General features: G+C 47.3%; 1 protein-coding gene across 3 annotated transcripts in view; it reads left to right on the top strand.

Annotated features, from left to right (window-relative positions):
• Positions 1–18255, top strand: part of LRRC4B (leucine rich repeat containing 4B) — a 185843-nt gene that overhangs the window by 26989 nt on the left and 140599 nt on the right. Inside the window, exons 1-2 of one of the 3 annotated variants that reach the window (XM_053265970.1) lie at positions 894–1237; positions 5983–6066. The exons of 1 other annotated variant lie outside the window; for it this stretch is intronic. The gene's annotated coding sequence lies outside the window, so the exon portion shown is untranslated. Of the gene's footprint in view, positions 1–893; positions 1238–5982; positions 6067–18255 lie in introns of those variants that run through there. One more of the 3 variants, XM_053265967.1, reaches the window with a different exon arrangement.

Below are 18255 nucleotides of genomic sequence, written 5' to 3'. Positions count from 1 at the left end.
AATAAAGTGAGAAACTATTTCCGGTCTAGTCAATTTCACGCCTGAGGCAAAGTTCGCTGGGGCGCGAAATTTTTACTTTTAGGGTAGCAAAACCAAACCGAATCAAAACAAACTTGGGCCAGCTCTGCTTACAGTACCACGATGGCGCAGAGAGGCCTGACCATCTTTGCACCTGCTCATCCTACATCTCCCTGAGGTCTGTAGGTTGTGCGTTCCGCTGTAGGTTGTGCGTTCAGGAAAGGGTGGTGGTGGTGGTGTCCTGATCTGAGAATTCCCGAGACAACCAGGAGCTCCATAACTGGGAGCGATGGCGGGAGGAGAGAGAGAGAGAGAGGTGAAGCGGGCCTGAGCAGACCAGCCAAACCACACGCCACAGGGAAGTCCCTTCTCCCCCCCCCCCCGGCCGCCGCCCCCAATAATGACCGCTCGTCACTCAGTCTGAAGGCGCCCGATGGTGTGCTGTTGCCCGTCTTCCCTATCTGTGTCTCCACCTCGCCAGCTTATTCCGCCTTTGGGTAAAAACCGATCAGGGACTCCGAGGGCAACCTGGTGGGGACGAGTTGCAGGACGACTCCCCCCACCTTTGCCCCTTCTTCTCCCCCCACGATATCCTCTCCGCTCACACCTCACCCTTCCAGCTCCGCATCGCAGCCACGTTTGCTCTGCCTCGCTGCGCCTTGCCCACCATCTCCCCTTTGCGCGTCCCCTGCCTCTCTCTCTCTCTCTCTCTTTCTCGGTTGGTCCCCGCTCGCTCCCCCGTGCTGGATCTCTCTCCACCCCCCCCCGCAGCCTTTACCTCCCTCCCTCTCCCCCTCCCTCCTCGCTGGATCTCCCCTCCCCCTCCTCGCTTCCTCCCCCCCTACCCCCCCTCCACTATTAGCATTCCACTCCCGTCCCCGCTGCTCGCAGGAGCGCTTTTGCTGCAGCGCGCCCGGCGTCGTTGGTTGGCTGCTGGGGTTGGCTTCTTCTTTGCCAGCCGGGTCGGGTCGGAGCCAGGACGAGCGGTTGGGTCTTCTTGGCTTGGTTCTTCGCCCACTCCCCAAGGCCTCGGCGGGGGCTCCAGCTGGGTCTGATCCGGGATCTGTATGGAGCCCAAGCACTAAGGGGGCTGGGGGAGCCTGCAGCCTCCCCCCCTTTGCCCCCCAACTGGGCACGCGGAGAAGGGAGCAGCCAGCTGCGCCAACGTTGCCAGGAAAAGGGGGCAGGGTATGCTACCCCCACGACGACCCCCACTTTGGTGAGTGTGGGGGCAATGGGGGGGGGTGATGAACTGGGTATTATATTTTGAGAGCAGGGTGAGCATCCAGCCAGAGGAAGGGGCGTATAAAGAAGATGTAGAAGGATGGGCTGTAATAGAAGAATAAAGATGAAGATGATGGAGGGATATGGTGTTTTTTTAAAAAAAGAGGTTGTATTTGTGGGGGGGGGATGCAGTCGGGGGTCTGATAGTAGAGAAATGGATGGGGGGGATGATGGCTGGAAGTTGCTATGGAAACAGCACCATCTACCCCCTCTCAGTGACTGAAAAATTCCATTTTGCCATCTCCCCCCTCATGGGCCTAGTATCCCAGCCCCCTCTTACCCCCCCCCCAATATACACGGCTCTCCCTGGTCCAGCTAGTCTCCATTCAATCTAACATTTCCCCAAAGAGCTCTCTGCAAGCCCTCATTTACTATCTTTCTGTCCTCTAAATTAAAGTCCCCCCCCCCAGCAGCTTAGCCCCTTCCTCTTCATTGCTTGCTCCCATAGCAACACGCTTTGCTTTCCCATCAAGCTGTGCTTATTACTCAGGTCCAATGCCACACCTCCACAATGGGGAGGGGGGGTCCTCTATTGATGAGCCATCACATATATCCCATATGGGCCTGGCACCAATAAAACGTATCTTTCCATTCGCCTCGATGATTCTGACCTGGTGCCTGCCGCTTCAAGCTTCCACTTCCATTTGGGGGGCACACAGCCCTATCTAGTGCTTTGGATGATCACTGGAATCGGCTTCCTCCCCACTACTAGTGGGCCCAGCTCTACCTCCCACCCTTTGCTCCAAATCCCCGGTTGGAGCCAGACCCCTCCTTCCTTTTCTCACTATGAACTTGCCTTGAAGTCACTGGTTGATCCATTTCCCCTTAATTAACCCAAGCCTAACAGTAACATAAATCACAAGACCCTCAGATCCCGAAGAGGAATGTCTCCTATCTCAACAAGTTAACACATCCCTAATGAATACCCGGCTCAGCTGATTCAACCATTATCCCCTCCACAGGGGGTCTCACTTCTATTCTCTCATCCTCATAATGCACATGATATCATAAATGAGGCCTATCTGGTTCCCCACTCCAAAGGGGCTAAGCGCTGCTCCCACCACCCCAACACTGCCTACCTGGTTTCCCTGCTGAATCTACCCTGTCCCTGGGACTTGCTGATTCCTTTTCTCATGGGAACATAGGAAGCTGCCTTATAGGAAGCAGTCCATTGGTCCATCTAGCTCAGTATTGTCTACACAGATTGCTGGCAGTGGCTTCTCCAAGGTTGCAGGCAGGAGTCTCTCTCAGCCCTCTCTTGGAGATGCTGCCAGGGAGGGAACTTGGAACCTTCTGCATGCAAGCCTGCAGGTGCTCTTCCCAGAGTGTCCCCACCCCCTAAGGGAAATATCTTACAGTGCCCACACATGTAGCCTCCCATTCAAATGTAAATCAGGGCAGACCCTGCTGAGCAATTGTCCATTCATGCTTGCTACCACAAGACCAGCTCTCCTCCACTGATGAGGGGAGGTAAACATGTTCACTGATGAGCACTCCATATGCACAGTCATGTGCCAAAAAACCCCCACAGCCACAGTTAGCTTTTCCCCACACCTTAGACCCCAGTGGATCCAACTCCTTTCTTCATTTGGGCTTACTTTTTAAGTCAAGTTTCTTCAAAGCTCTCCCAAACACCTATCTCTATCTCATTTTCCAACATGGTGGAACATCCTCACCCATAAGCTGGACTAGCCCCACTCTTTTTTGTTTCATGCCCATAGACTTTGCTTGACCACCTTACCTCATCACTCATTGTGGGCTCCACTTGACCTTCTTCTGCTCTCACCCCAAATCTTCTCTGGGACCACCACGACTATCCCATTAGCAATTACCATAATATTGCCTACTTCTCTACCTCACAAGTTCCCTCTTCCCAGTCCAAAGCCAGACAATCTTCTGTTGTCACACTCCCAGCACTCCACCCCTTCCCAAAACTGTTTAGGTTTTCCCAGACATGGTGCTTTAGAAGATGACAAGAGTACCCTTTTGATAAGGCCTAATTCTCACAAACAGCAGATGAGGAAGGAACTGTGTGTCTTGATGGTACCACTTCATACTGTAGGCGCTCCTAATGGTCTGTTGCATAGAAAACTAGACAGTTATGCTAGAACCTATCACCTTGAAATGCTAGTTTTCTGTGTGTATGGGCTTTTCTTTTCTTTTTTGTATGAAGGAGCATTCCATCACATGAGGCCACACCAGCAATTAAACTGGGATAGTCAAGACATAGGCTTCCCTCCTCACTGACTGTGAAAACTAGGCCCAACTGTGAAGGAATCTTTGAACAAGATATTTGCTGACATGGTTACCATTTAGACTGGTCTGGCGGGGCGGTGCAAGAAAATTTGGAGAGGGGAATTGAGGATATTAGAATGACAAATTGATGCTGGAAAGGGAGACATGTCCCCATGGGATTTTAGGGTAGCTTGGATTGCAGGGAGTCTCTGAATGGGTAATTAGTAAAGGGAAATGTTGGGGGCTGGATGCAGAGGAGTCCTGGATGTTAGGATTTGTGGGGTTCATTTGGAGGGTTCTTGGTGGGTAGCGGACAGTGGAGGGTAAATCTGCATGTGTGGGGATGCTGTGCTTGGGGCATAGACACAAATACAGAAGGGATACTAGTTTACAATGGCAACAGTGTGGGGAATGAGATTGTGAGGACAGAGTGGATGATCTAAAGGTTAGGATCCTGCATGGATATTCGTAGAATGGATGTGACTACAACAGTTTTAGAATAACAATGGCAAGATTTGAATGAAATACTGTGGTGAAATTTTGTGGTGTACTTGGGGTGGGTGGGATGGCTGTCTGCAGGAATTGGTTTTTTTTTGGGGGGGGGCTGGTTATACATATAAATATATACATAAAATATGTAAATAGAACTCTAATCTGGCTATTAGTTTGGGGTGTGTGTGTGTGTGTGTGCGCGCGCGTGCAGAACTGCCCCAATGCCTATGGCCAGATGAGAACACATGGGTTGACTGAAAGAAGAACATGGGATGGAGGACAGTTTGGGAAATAAGAAAAAAATCAGATCACGGCTTTATCTAGGGCTGTTTCATCCCACTGACAGTGGCTTTCTGTGGTCTTTCCTATCCTTGCTTGTTGGGGTTGGGGGTGTGTATGTGGAAGGCTGTGATGACACACACAGAGTGCAGTTCTCCCCTCCCTCGAAAGGTGTCAACAACAGGGAGCCCTGAAACAGGAAGGCTTTATGTATCCCTGCATGTGTGTATATTGTGGTTCTGGTTATTATGATGCAAGATTAAGGAGCCATTTGCCAAGGGGCACATTGAGGGCGATTGTGAGGTGGGTGGGTGGGCGACAACACCAGACGACACATTAACTGTACATAGACACTACTGAAGGGGAAAGAAAGACGCTGAGGCAGGTGTTGCTTGCTTTGACTGCTTCATCTGGTATCTGGGTTCAGTGTTGACTGGAGGATTTTAGGGACAGACATTTGGGGAGGCAGCATGAACGTTTGGGGATTAATTTGTTGTGTAAACAGCTGACTTGTTAACTGTGAATTTATACTAGGCTAGGCCTGTATATGTAAATTTGGGCTGTGTTCCATAGCTCTGTTGTACTTTTAAAAAAATAATTGTTCATACATTCTCACACACATAACTGTACATGGCTACAGCTGCCAGAAAAGGTGGCCAGGAGGATGTGCTAGAAACAGTTACCATGGCGATGGGAACCAGAGGAGTGGGGATGAAAAGGAAGGACTGAGAAAGAACCCCTTTTAGTGTCTACCCCATGAGTGGGCTGCTGCCACCGCCACCCCCCTCTCCAGCATCTTGTCCCCAATGTACAAAACAGTTACAGCTGTGGTGGGACTAGGGGAAGAGTGAAGGGAATCGGAATTTCTCTGAGGCGGTGTGGGTGTGAAACTGAAAAGTATCTGTTGTGTGTATGTGTGAACAAGATGGGTGGGGAAGGATCTAACTTGTAAGGTGCAGAAAAGTAGGTATGACATCAGTGATGGGATGAGATTGTTGAGGGATAGCCATGTAAGATCTTATAGTGGATTGTGAGGGTTGGGAATTCTGAGGGAATTGTCAGTTCAGGGGTTCCCAACTTGTGGTACTCCAGATGTTGCTGAGCTACAACTCCCATCATCCCCAGTCGCAATAAATTGTAGCTGGGGATGATGGGAGTTGAAGTTCAGCAACTTCTGGAGTAGCACAAGTTGGGTACCCCTGGTCTAGTTGTCACTGAGACATCCAGCTTGGAAAATCTTCCCACGGGGAACTCATCCTTTCCAAACATGTAGATAACATTGGTGTACCTTATTATATCCAGGCATAGTGAATTAACTAAGGGGGCAGTTAATTGGACACCGTTGGACAATTAGTTGGACACAACCCAACATCCAGATTCACCTCACTCCCTGTCTTCCCTTAGGCTAGGAGACACTCTGCTACAGGCCAGTGTTTAGAGCCCTGCCAACAAGCTATATAAAACCCTGTTAGTTGCCAACACCAATTTGGAGCCTGAATCCAATAGTCAAAGTTCAACTGATAACAGACAGTCATGACAATAAAGTCTCATTGAACTCAACTTGAATTGGAATGATATGATTGTTATCAGGACCTGCAATATGATTGTTATCAGAACCTACAAATGAAAGGTGCCTAAAAATGTGGCCTCTTGTGTTTTCCTTGGCCTGTGCAGAGCTGGCTCTTAGAAATTTGGAAGATTTTGCCAGACCAGATTGTTATTACAGTCCTTCTTGTGATCATCTTCACAGCAACATAGGTAGGTAATTGTGGTGGCAATTTATAATATGAATCCTCTCCTCCCACTCTGAATGCTGCCTGCAGATCAACTTTCTGGCAAGGTTAACCATCACCCCATCCCACATTCCCTGCTCTTGGCAGGGAAGGGCCCAAATTTCTTGCTTTTCCTAAGGATTAGTTGTTTGTGTGCATGCATCTGCCCTGAAGGAGGCTTGCTAAAGAAGGACACCAAATGTCATTGGCATACATTGGTCTCATCCTAATGGCTACAGGAATACACTGAGTTTCCCAAAGGCTATTGGAATGCCACTATACAATGGTGTTTTTAAGGGGGCATCCCCACATGGACATACAGACGTGAGTTGTCCTTCAGAATGCACTGGAATAGGTTGGGATCCCAGACAATTGCCTAGAAAGAATATCGGGGGGGCCACAGGAGCCCTATCTGTATGAAAGTGACACATTGGGAGTCCCCCAAAGATCCTAGGGGTACTGACAGCTTCCCAGTGTTGAAGCAACATAGAAGCAGCGAAGAGAGAATATAGGACTTTTCCTAAACCTTCAAATACATCATCTTTATAATGTTGTAAGGCAGGCCAATATTTTATTATCCTGATACAACACATTGAGCAGTTGGAGGAAACGGAGGTAGAAACTTGCCTAAAACTAAGGTGAGATTTGAACATTTTCCTGCACCAAACTCCTAAGCAGTGCTCCACATCTACTCATAAGGACCTAATGGACCTAATTGGGTGGCAAAATGAGTATCATTGGGTGATTAAATGTGTAGGTGTCATACCATGTATGCTGCCCTGAGCTCCGTGGAGGGAGGGTAGGTTGAAAATGTCATACTTTCCTGTACAGTGCTTTTGGGTGGTGGTGTTAACATGTGCGTGGGAGTCAGGCGCTAGTAATGAAATGGGGCTTCAGCCTGCAGTGGGAGATGGTGAATTTTCTGTGTGGGAGGCAGGGAGATGTTTTGCTGGGTGGCTGAGGATTTTAGGTTAGTATTAGTTTTGTGCTTGAGGTTTACAGTCTTGAGTCTTTTTAATGTGTAGGCATTTGGTTTAAAGCAGGGATTCTCAACTTTGATGTTGGACTACAAGTCATATCATGGGATGATGGGAGTTGTAGTCCAACAACATTTGGGGACCCAAGGCTGAGAAACCCTGCTTACAGTGTTTTAGTCTGGGTAATAACAGAGCCTTTGTGTTAGATGGAGTAAAACTTTAAAAAAAGAAATAACTTTACTACTACTACTACTACTACTACTACTACTATGACTTACATACACACCGCTTTTCAATACAAAAGCCCTCAAAGCGATTTACATAGAAAAATAATAAGAATAAGAAGATGGAGAACCGAGGCAGGGAACTTGTCAACCATTGATTCTTTCATGGAGGTTGGAGTCAAAGCCACGTTTTCCAGGCTCTGGTGTGATTCTGCTTGGCATTTAGAAAAATCTCAAGGTAAAAGGGTTTGAGTGAGGTGAGTGATGGAAGAGACAGTGGCAAGGGTGGCAGAACCAGTGAGAAGAGGCTGTATGGAGGAAGTCAGGGGCGGTATATTTTGTAGTAGGCAAACTGGAGGATGCACATCCATTTCTAGAAGGACACTGTGTTAGTTTTTCTGCATTTGTGGAAGATGGACATAGCTATTGACAGGGAAGTTTTGGCAAGGACTTGTGTGGTTTTGGCAAGGACATGTGTGGTTGTGAATTCAAATCCCAGCTTAGCCATGGCACAGTTTCCCCAGGTGACCTCAAGAAAATGCCTATTTCTCAGCCTTAGTTGCCTGCCTGTAAAATGGGTGTTAACAGCTGCCCAGAGCACGATGAAAAAGAAACGGGTTTTGCACTGGAGGACAATGTCATTTGCCAGCAGTCTTTTACAGAGTAGGAAAAAATGGCTGTAATTCAGTGGTAGAGCACACACTTTCCGGGTAAAAGGTCTCAAGGTACAGCCTGTGAGATCTCCAGGTAGGGCTGGGAAAGACCCCTGTCTTAAACCTTGGAGAGATGCTGAAGCTCTTCTCACGATCAGTGAGAAATGCTTCTGGCGGGTCTGCGGGGAGAGTGGGCTGAGCCCGCTTTCCCTGAAGACGAGCAGCCTCCAAGTCCTGGGTGGCCAATTGCCAGCTCCATCATGGAGCCAGTGGATCAGGGGCTTCCTGGCCCCCGGAATTTCCAGGATGCCCTGTGCAAGTGTGCGGGGCATTCTGGAGAGACCCCTGAGGCTGGGAGACTGGCTGCAGCCTCCTGATTGGGGGCTACTCGTGTGTCACCGCGTGCTGCTGCGGCCGGCACATGAGCAAAAAATTGAGGTTAAGAGAGCGATTGCTCCATTGATCTCATTTAAGGGGAGGGGGAATTAGGCAGGCTAGTCACCTTGGAAGCACCAGGCTCGCCTGCAAACCCGGTGGTTCCGACGATCAGTAGAAAGCGGGCTAGGTTCTCTTAGCCCGCTTTCTACTGATTGTGGGAATAGCTTTGCTCTCAGTCAGAGTAGACAATCCTGAGCTAGATGGACCAATCGTTTGACTCAGTAGAAGGCACCTTCATAGTATCTAGATGGGCCCAAAGTGGTTATAATGGGAATTACAGGAAGGTTAGCAGATGTTTCACAGGTGGTTGGTAAGCAGGTGAATGTGGACATAACAGTACTGGTAGAATTAAACTTTGCACCCACTGGAACTTTAGGAAAATGTTGTGGTTTGCATCTTACATTTTGTTGCTAAAAATTCAAATTTGAGGGAACAGACAGTATTTTGCATGCTTGAACAATCTAACTCCAACAGCATCCATAACTGGGAATGTTGCGAAACGTTTAAAAATGGAGAACATAAAATTCTCATCCCATTAAAAAAATAGAATAAAAAATTCAGATTTCTGCAAGCAAACTTGAGTTGGGACAGTGTTTTGTCCAAATGCATTTCAGGTCTGGAGAAGAAAGATGGGAGGTGAGCTTGACGTTGGGGGCGATGAGTGCAAGAATTAAATGGAGGCAATGGGAATAGGGAAGGGCAGGGGCGTAACTACTATTAGGCAAGGGAAGGCGGCTGCCTGGGGGCCACCACGCCTTGAGGGGCCCCCCAGAGGCAAGTCACATGTGAAGTGTGTGTGTGTGTGTATCAGCGAGGGGCCCATTTTAAAATTTTGTCTCTGAGCCCACTCCAGCCTTGTTACGCCCCTGGGGAAGGGACATTAGAGTCATTCACACAGTCAAAAACTGTTTTCTACCCGGGTTTGGGAGCTGTGTGTGCTCTCAATTTTCAGTTGTGTGGATGCAAGGTAGAAGGAAAACCTGGGTAGAAGTGATTGTGTGGAAGCAAGGTAGGAGGAAAAGCTACCCTGGTTTTCCTCTTACCTTGCATTCATACAACTGAAAATTGAGAGCACACACAGCTCCCAAACCCGGGTAGAACACAGTTTTTGACTGTGTGAATAACCTCATTATGTAGAAGAAGGTGAAAACATGGGAGAGAAAGATGACGGCCGAAAGTAGAAGTATGTGTGTGGGGAGACGCTACAGAAGCTGTATGGTAATGGAGGAAGGATGATGTAGGTCACGGGTGGATAACCTGTGGCCCTGCAGTTGTTGCTGGACTACAACTCCCATCATCCTCAGCTATAGCACATGGTGACTGTGGGTGATGGGAATTGTAGTCCAACAGCAATTGGAGGGCCTCAGGTTGGCAACTCTGAAGTAGGCATTTGTATTGATGAGGAAAGCTGGGATGAATGATGGTTTATGAGAGACAAAAATGGTTCTTTTTGTGCCGGGGGAGTCTTCGAAAGCTCATGGTCTCCATTGGCCCCTTATTTATCAGGATCAGTGCCTAGTTCCTGTCCCTATCCTTGCTTTTGTCTTTAATGGATGTCTCATTGAAATATAACATGATCTATTGCTAGTATTCCCACATTTCAGGGTTCAGCCACTTGCAGTTACATCTCTGGGGGTGGGGATTATCTCTTCTCCAGGTCACATGTGTGTGAAATGCATGGACATGGGCAGTGAGGCATTGCAGAGTGCACAGCCGGCTATTCTAGATACGACAGCTGTTGAGGCATATTTTGAACCTGTTGATGTTGTGCAATTATGACCTGTTTGTTTGTTTGTTAGTTTGTTTGAAAATATATCGTTAGCTAAAAGAACAAACAGTGTCTTGGCTTTTTAAATTCAAGCAACTGGATTTTGCGTGGTACATGAATACAGCCGACAGAAAAGGGCCTTCAGCAATTCTATGCTTGGAATCATTAGGACGGGGACTGAAAATAAAACTGCTAATATTATTATGCCCTTATAGAAAACTAAGGTGCAACCACATTTGGAGTACTGTGTACAGTTCTGGTCAGCATACTATAAGAAGGACATTGTAGAACTGGAAAAGGTGCAGAAGAGGGCAACCAAGATGATCAGGAGCCTAGAGCACCTTCCTTATGAGGCAAAGCTACAACACTCTAGGTGTTTAGTTTTAGTTTAGAAAAAAGATGACTGAGGGAAGACATGATAGAGGTCTATACAATCATGCATGGTGAGGAGAAAGTTGATAGAGAGAATTTTTTTCTCCCTCTCTCATAATACTGTAACCAGGGGTCATCCCATGAAACTAACTGCCAAGAAGTTTAGGACTGACAAAAGGAAGTACTTTTTCACACAATGCATAATTTTATGGAATTCTCTGTCACAAGACGTGGTGACAGCCAACAGCCTGGATGGTTTTAAGAGGGGTTTAGAAAAATTCATGGAGGCAGATCTATCAATGGCTACTAGTTGGAGGGCTATAGGCCACCTCCAGCCTCAGAGGCAAGATGCCTCTAAATACCAGTTGCAGGGGAGCAACAGCAGGAGAGAGGGCATGGCCCTCTTGCCTTTGGGCTTCCCAGAGGCATCTGTTGGGCCACTGTGGGAAATAGGATGCTGGACTAGATACAGGCCTTGGGCCTGGTCCAGCAGGGCTGTTCTTATGTTCTTATATAAGTTAGTGGGTGGTGGGGGAGAGATAAGGCCTTTCCAGTGATCCTTAGTACACGAGTAGGTGTCTCACAAATGTATCTCAGTTTTCAGCTTTGAAGTGTTGAAGGGCATGAAAGCCCTTAAAAAAAAAAATTCAACTTGCCTACATGGGTCTATTCCACTGTGGGGCACACAATGAGAAAAAGAGAAAAACAGCATCAACTTCCATTCTGTGTAGAGAGACTTTCCTGCCTGGTTGCCTAGAGACTCTCCTTATGCCCCTCCCCAGCATTTTACCAGGTGAGTTACTGTCTGTAAATTTGGTTTATGGGGGCTGAATGAGAATGAGGAGACCCTGACTCGATCTCTCTGGTGCCTTCCCTGGGGCAAATTTTAGATTGTAAGCTCCTTGGGGCACACATATATCATCTTCTTACTCTGTAAGGTTACATGCATATTGATAGTCAATAATCATAATCATAAAATATAATGGGCAACATCCAGGGAGGAATGGACTGGAAAAAAGAGATGTGTGTCTCTTTTATGGACTCCCCCATGTAATAGTCATGGTGGAAGAGCCAGTGTGGTGTCGTGGTTAGAGTGCTGGACTAGGACCGGGGAGACCCGAGTTCAAATCCCCATTCAGTCAGGATAGTTGCTGGGTGACTCTGGGCCAGTCACTTCTCTCTCAGCCTAGCCTATTTCACAGGGTTGTTGTGAGGAGAATCTTAAGTATGTAGTACACCACTCTGGGCTCCTTGGAGGAAGAGCAAGATATAAATGTAAAAAATAAAATTAAAATAAATAAGAAATAGTGTCATAGCCCTTGGCTCTTTGTTTGATTACTAGGTTTCCTAATCAACAGCTCTTTGATGTTAGCAGGAACCAAACCCTTTCGTTGTCTCTGACCATCCAGAGTGGCCAGCCTGAGGCTCTCCAGCTGTGGTTGGGCTACCACTCTAATGGTCTGACTCCATATAAGGCAGCTTCCTATGTATATTCAGGGGAAGGGCCATAGTTCACTGCAAGAGCACTGGCTTTGCACATAGAAGGCCCCAGGTGCAGTCACTGACATCTCCAGGTAGGGCAGGAAAATATCTGTGTGAAACCGTGGAGGGCCATTGCCAGTCAGTGTTTCTCAGTCTTGGCTCCCCAGACTTTGAGGTCATTCACACCATCAAAAACTGTGTTCTACCCGGGTTTGGGAGCTCTGTGTGCTCCCAGCTTGTGGTTGTGTGGAAGCCTGGGTAGAAGTCTGGTAGAGGAGAAACCTGGGTAGAAATGATTGTGTGGAAACAAGGCAGGAGGAAAAGCTATCCAGGTTTTCCTCCTGCCTTGCTTCCATACCATCACTTCTACCCAGGTTTTCCTCCCACTTTGCTTCCACACAACCAAAAATTGGGAGCTCACACAGCTCCCAAACCTGGGTAGAATACAGTTTTTGATTGTGTGAAAATCAAAAACTCTTATTTGGTTGTTGTACTACAACTCCCATCATCCCCAGCCACAATGACTGCATGCCATTGTGACTGGGGATGATGGGAGTTATAGTCCAACAACATCTGGGACCCAAGGCTGAGAAACACTGAATATATCTGCTGTGTGAAGAAGTACTTCCTTTTGTTAGTCCAAAGCCTGTTACTAATTGGCTTCAGCAGTTGACCCCAAGTTCTGACGTTATGAGAGAGGGTGACAGATCTCTTTCTGTCTACGCTTCCACGATTTGTGTTGCTAGTCAGGAAATGTAGCTACCTGCTTCCCATGAGCCTGCTATGGTTTAGGCCGAAAAGAAAAGCTCCCGGCTATATGAGGAATGGGTAAGTGATGTGGATTGGCAATTCTGGTCTACAAATACGGAATGAGAATCAAGCCTTTAGTAGGAACCTGTTGATGGTCCAGGCCTTGAACAGTCACAGTCTCTCAGTTGCTCTGGAGAGTTTAGCTGTGAATTTGCAACCCTAATGAGTGCAGTATTTATTTAGGTGGTAATATGGCTTATGTAACCACCTAATGGCACAGTGGGGAAATGACTTGACTAGCGAGCCAGAGGTTACCGGTTCGAATGCCCGCCGCTGTGTTTCCCAGACTATGGGAAACACCTATATTGGGTAGCAGTGATATAGGGAGATTCTGAAAGGCATCACCTCATACTGAGCGGGAGGAGGCAATGGTAAACCTTTCCTGTATTCCAAAGAAAAACCACAGGGCTCTGTGGTCGCCAGGAGTTGATACTGACTCGGTGGCACACTTTACTTACTTACTTACTTACTTACAGCCTGTGTAGATGTCTCTTTAAACACTTAACTCCTTTGGGTCTTTTCTCTTTCATAAAAATTATAAATATAATAAATAATTATTATTAATAAAATAAAAACATCCTTGTGGGTATGTGTGGTTGCCAGCTGAATTCTATCAGCGAGCAATTTACATAGATGCCGATGGGTTGCACTGCCAGGTTAAGGTTTTCAGAGTGTTAATTACAAGCCGCAATTTGATGAGGGGGGAAAGGCAGTTGTGTTGTGGCTCTGCCCACTGCTCCTGGTAGCTCTGCAGAGGTGGGGGAAGGGAGGGGACTGATGGAACTGAAACAAGATTATCAAAAGGCGAATTCTCATTTTTTTGGCTAATGGATGGAAGACAACACCTGAAAAAAAATGCCTTTTAGGAAAGGGCAGGAGGTGTGAAAGGGGGTCAGCGTTGGTAAGGAAGAACAGAGCATGATGGGAAATATATCGAGTAAGTCTGGCTGGTGTTGGAAATGTATGCTCTCCTGGTTATTACAAGAGAGTGCAGCAGCTCAGGAAAATTAACACAGACAAGGGCAAACAAAAAACGAAGGGTCTCTGATGGCTTCTGCAAGCGGAGGAAGTTATAAAGATAAGGCTCTTGTCTAGGAAAAGTAATGAGAAAGGAGAGCAGGGCTAGCGATGCCTCGGTTGGTATTCAGTGCCAGGAAGCCAAACAGATTTCTTCGCTACCACCGCCACCATCACCACCATACTCCGTGCACAGGTTCAGTGAAGCGTGTTTGCAGCATGTCAGTTGCATCACCTATTTTGATTGATTGGTTTTGGCAGGCGTTGGGATATTTCATAGAGAAGTTGTGGAAACAGGTGGAGACGTGGGCTGGTGGAGATGTGCACCAGGGACTGGACACCCTCGCAAAGCTCTGCCCCAGGGCCAGGGGTGCAGCTGCAGTTCCAGAAGAGCAGGTGCACTCCATGATGGCACTCATAGCCACGCCCATCCCAGTGGCCACCCCCCCCGACTTCGATAGATGCAATAATTTGAGGGGGTTCTGTTTCAAGAAGCCAAGGAGCACTTCCTAATCTTGCAGAGCTTGAACCTCTTGTGGTTATTCATCCAGAAGAGCAGTCTGGATTCTCTACCACAAAGGGTAGAGGATATTCCTGGAGGTTTATCACATGGGGCTTTTGAAGCTCCTTAACTCACATCTTCTCCGGAATGGAGGGGGGGTGCATTCATATATTGGCCAGATTTACCTCAAAGTCCCTGCAAGTTATCGGGGAGCAGTTCACACACAATTCGGGTTTTCCCACTGCGTGTTGGAGTGTAGCGTGGTTTATATCCGGGGGGGGGGGGGAATTCACTATTTGTGATTTGTGTCATTTTGGGGGGACAACTTCGAGTTCGCAGTAAAGCCTCCCCGTAAACCAGCGGTAAAGCCTGCTGTGTGTAAAAGTTCCTGGTGACAGAAGACAGGAAGAATGGGAATAAAATCAATGGTTGTCCAATATTCAGTTATGTAACAGACTGTTGGAATAGCAAGAGCAGCATATTGTTCCGCTTAGAAAGCAAAGGGCTTTGTGTCCCTCCGGAGACCCTGGAGGGAAATAAAGGCACCAGGGCAGTGTCCCTACTTGCCTCTGCAGCACTACATCACTGCCCAGGATGAGTGAAAGCCAGCTTCCAGAAGATATGTCCTACATTCCTCCCAGTCTTTTCTCCGCAGTCTTGAGAGCTAGAAACTTGCCTGTTTAAAAGAGAAATGTGACAGTGGCAGTAGCAGCTAGCCACATTCTGTACAGGGTCTAGATCTCTTTGTTGGGTGGTGTGTAGTGTCACAGAATACGTGTTGCTAAGGCTAACAAGAAAACAGAAGGTTAAAAAAAATGGGGCCCCCTGCCCACCCAGCATGATTGCCCTGTGGAACTCCCTGCCGTGGGATTATGTGAAGGTTGGAAGCAGGATCAGATAATTAGATGTGCTTCATGCCAACTCAGAGCCTATCAGATCACTTTATTTGGAATTAGGAAGGCATTTTCCATTAGGTCAAAATTGGCCATTACTAACTGGGTATTGGTTCCTTCCCTTGTAGTCTTTGGTTTGACAACATACTTGAGCTTTCAGGCACTGCTGCCATTTGATGTGGTACACCTTGTTGATGCTTGGTCTCTGCTCACAACATGCTGTGCTCTGAGACCTTAATCTGTGGTGGGGCTGATATGGGAGGGTCCTGCTTTGCGGTGGGAGGCTGGACTGGTCCCTTTCAGCCCTATTTTATTTCTGTGACAAGGCAGCATTAGTCACGGTTATATAAGTCAGCTCTATTAGTAGCTATTATCCAAAATGTTCCCAAATGCAATCTACATCTCTACGGGGGTAAAGGAACCCCCTAAGCAAGCAGAGTGTTGTATTCTATCCAGTAATCTTTTGCAATTTGTTTGTTTGGACATTTGTCCCAGGGGGGATCCTGTAGAGTGTCTGGAGGAGGAGTCAGAAAGGAAAAGGGAGGGGAAGGAGAAGGAGAAGATGGAGTTGTTGCTGAATAAACCTTTAGTTAATCTACATAAGATTTCCTTGGGTGTATGAGGGAAGCAGCTATGAAACACAGAGCAAACCATAACTGAGGTTCAGATTGCTAGGCAAACGATTAAAAGACTACAAAGCCCCTGCCTCGCCCCCTGTGTCTGATGCAGACACAGGGGGCAGGGTTTTGCTCAGAAACGGGATTCCCCCCCCCCACATTTCCGAACAAATTCCAGCCAGCGCCGTGTTTGCTGTGCAGCCAGGAGTGACTCTCCCTGCTTTAAAAAGCAAGGAGACATGTTCCTGGCCAGGCTGGGAAGCCGGCACTTGGCTAAGTGGCTCAAAAATGGACCTGTTTCTGAGCAAAAGCCCGCCCCCTTGTGTCTGATGTCAGACGCAGGAGGTGGGGGTGGGGTGCAGTAGCAGGTGAGCACGGACCATTGAGTCAGGCCATTGGTCCATTGAGCTCAGTATTGCCTACCCTGACTGGCAACAGCTTCTCCAAGGTTTCGGGCAGGAATCTTTCCCGGCCCTACCTCCAGACACCAGGGACTGAACTTGAGACTTTATGCGTGCAAAGCAGACTGTCTGCCACTGAGCTACCGTCCCATCTCCTTTCTGTCCATTAAGATCAACAAGACACACTTTGCTCCAGGTATCAACCCTATTTGAAGTAACATCTCCTAGAGTGAAGCACAGGGCCTCTATAGCGGTGGCCCCACTTCTGTGGAACTTCCTTTCACAAGAAACTTGTCCTGGCTGATCCTTGCTTGCCTTTCGGAGATGGTCTAAAACCTTTCTGCTGAAGCAAGCTTTTAATTTCTTGTAGGAGTTAAAAATGATCCATCATTGATTTCTTAACTTGTAGCAGTTTGTTCTCATTTTATTTGTTGTTTTTCATTATTATTTCTTCATTATTTCTCATTTTATTTTCATTTTTCTCTTTTATTTTCTAATTGCTGGAGCCTGCTACGATTTTGCAAAGAGGGGCAGGTTATAAGTGTTTCAAATTAAAACAGAATAAACGGTGCGGGGGGTGGGGGGAAGTGCTGGTTATGGCGGAGTGAGGGAAGTACTAAAAACTTAAGTGCAGATATAATCTAGGGCTGGGCTGAGATTTGCACCCAGAACAACCCACAGGCCACACCTCCCGAGTTGAAACTGCAGATGCCAAACTGCTGAATAAAATGGAGATGCTTTGTGCAAGCATAACTGTAATTGCGTAATTTTAACCCACCAATAAAATATGGGGTTTGTGGTGGTGGAATTCAGAAGCCGCAAATGTAGAAATCAAGGCACTGCTCTCTCCCTAGATAAACTGCGTTGAAAACAGGATCAGACAAATCCAGCACAGATGCTGGGAGTGAGTAATGCTGGGATGCTGGGAGGTCGAATCTCACCCTAGCTGGACTGTGTGAAGCATGGCCTATGAATTCATAGGAGAGCTACAAGCGTGACAAGCATCTGAGAAGCCCAACCTTGTCAGGAAAGGTTGAAGAGCCGGAGTGTTGTCTGGTCCAATAGTCTTCAACCTTTTCAGTTCTAGGACCCGTCTTCAGTTCCAAACTGCAACTTGGAATCTACTTCATTTCTTCTTCTTCTTCTTCTTGTGTGTGTGTGTGTGTCTGTGTGTGCTTATTTTAACTCTTAACTCTTTAGGGCAGAGGTGGCCAACCTGGGGTCCTCTGCTGCTGGAATACAACTCCCATCATCCCTGGCTGCAGCTGGGGGGTGATGGGCATTGTAGTCCCACAACAGCTGGAGAGCTTTAGGTTAGCCACCCCTGCTTTATGGTGACAGCCAGATGCACAGGAGGGTAGGACTTCTCACTTTTTAATAGTGTTATAGAACAGGGGTGACATTTTGACAGGTGCAGTTTGTTATACAGGGGTGTGGCGGGGAGGGGGAAGGCACCTACCAAAGTATCTTCTTCTGCACAACCATTACAGACAGGGAACTCTGTGCTCTTTTGCATCTCATTACCCTGGTTTTCTCTTTCTGCTTCTCAATCTGCTTCTCTCCTTCTCTGTGAAAAGAAACTGAAATGAAGAAAAAGGAAAGTGGTGGTGATGTTACTAGCCTGAGTGACCCACCTTCAGGTGGGATGTGACCCATTTTGTGAGGCACAACTGGAGCTGAATCAAAGGTTTCAAGCAGAACTTTTTAACCTGGAAGGTGGAGATGCCAGGACACAGGGTCGGGTGGAAAGGTTTTAAAAAAAAACCCCACTGTGTTTAGCTCTCTTCTCCACCTGCTTTGAGATCTGGGTGGTGACAGCAATCACATTCCGAGGAGACTTGGCTACTGGTGGGTGCCATTTTTCTCTACTACTACTTCTACTACTATTTATATACTGCTTTTCAACTGAAGTTCTCAAAGCAGTTTACATAGAGAAATAAAAATAAATAAATAAATATGGCTCTCTGTCCTCTGAGGGTTCACAGTCTAAAAAGAAACATACGATAGACACCAGCTACAGC

Source organism: Hemicordylus capensis, chromosome 6 (genome assembly GCF_027244095.1).
Source record: "Hemicordylus capensis ecotype Gifberg chromosome 6, rHemCap1.1.pri, whole genome shotgun sequence".
In the NCBI taxonomy this organism is placed as follows: Eukaryota; Metazoa; Chordata; class Lepidosauria; order Squamata; family Cordylidae; genus Hemicordylus; species Hemicordylus capensis.
The sequence above is the reverse complement of the archived record's forward strand: the minus strand, read 5'-3'. Positions and strand labels throughout refer to the sequence as shown.